Source organism: Arachis ipaensis, chromosome B05, assembly GCF_000816755.2.
Source record: "Arachis ipaensis cultivar K30076 chromosome B05, Araip1.1, whole genome shotgun sequence".
NCBI lineage: Eukaryota > Viridiplantae > Streptophyta > Magnoliopsida > Fabales > Fabaceae > Arachis > Arachis ipaensis.
The window spans coordinates 7,987,993-7,988,975 of NC_029789.2; positions in this window are offsets into that span (position 1 = coordinate 7,987,993).

A 983-nucleotide genomic window follows, 5' to 3' on the forward strand; every position below is an offset into this window, starting at 1 on the left:
GAGAATACCATGTACTATATTTTGATTATCAAATTTGTAATTAATCATTGATGATAATATATACAAAAGAGATAGAGTGAGTGAAATAATGAGAGAGATAGAAAAAGGGAGAGAGAGGAGTGAATAACTCTTTAATTTTGGAGAAAAATATTTGATTTCAAATTTTCAATTACAATGAGCGAGTGACATGTAGCACATTTTATTAATTGTAAAATTGCTAATTTTACAACCAAAATATGCCACATATTAAAAAAAATTGGTAATCTTGTGAACAATCCGTTGGCGGCTAATTGTTACCTTTTCCTTATTATAAGTCCTGTTATTTTTCCGCTTAAAAATATGATGTCAATACAAAAATAATTAACTAAATTTAGAGTCAAAAATAAGAATTTAATATTAGAATAGATATTACATCAGAATTTAAGATAATAAATTAAATATTTACATAGTCCACGATATCATAATAGGTATTTCACTTTTTTTAATTATTATATATCATTAATCACTAATATTACGAAGAAGCACTTGCCATACGTGGAGGATATGCTTCAATTCACTCTATAAATTAGATTTTTCACTAGGTTTACATTGTTCATACATACATAGATCCACTAAAAGAGTAAGAGAGATTCAGTGTATTGACGAAAAAGTTCTTGAAATTTTTATTTTTTGATTTACTGTCCACCAATTCTCCTACTCGGTATATGTTAATTCTCTTTCATGTAGTCTCTTTACTTTTGTAAAAAATAGTGAACGAGATATACATATATTCCAATGTAGTAAGATATATGAATGCTGATTCTTTTCATTAGTGTTTTTCAATTTTTTAATTTTTTAATTTTTTTTAATTTTTCTTTTTTCTTGATATATATATATATTCTCAATTTTTCATTTGTGTTTTTAATTTTTCAATATTTTTCATCTTTATAAAAATAGATTAACTTTTTATTCAAAAAACAATATTTTAAACATTTTTTAAAATA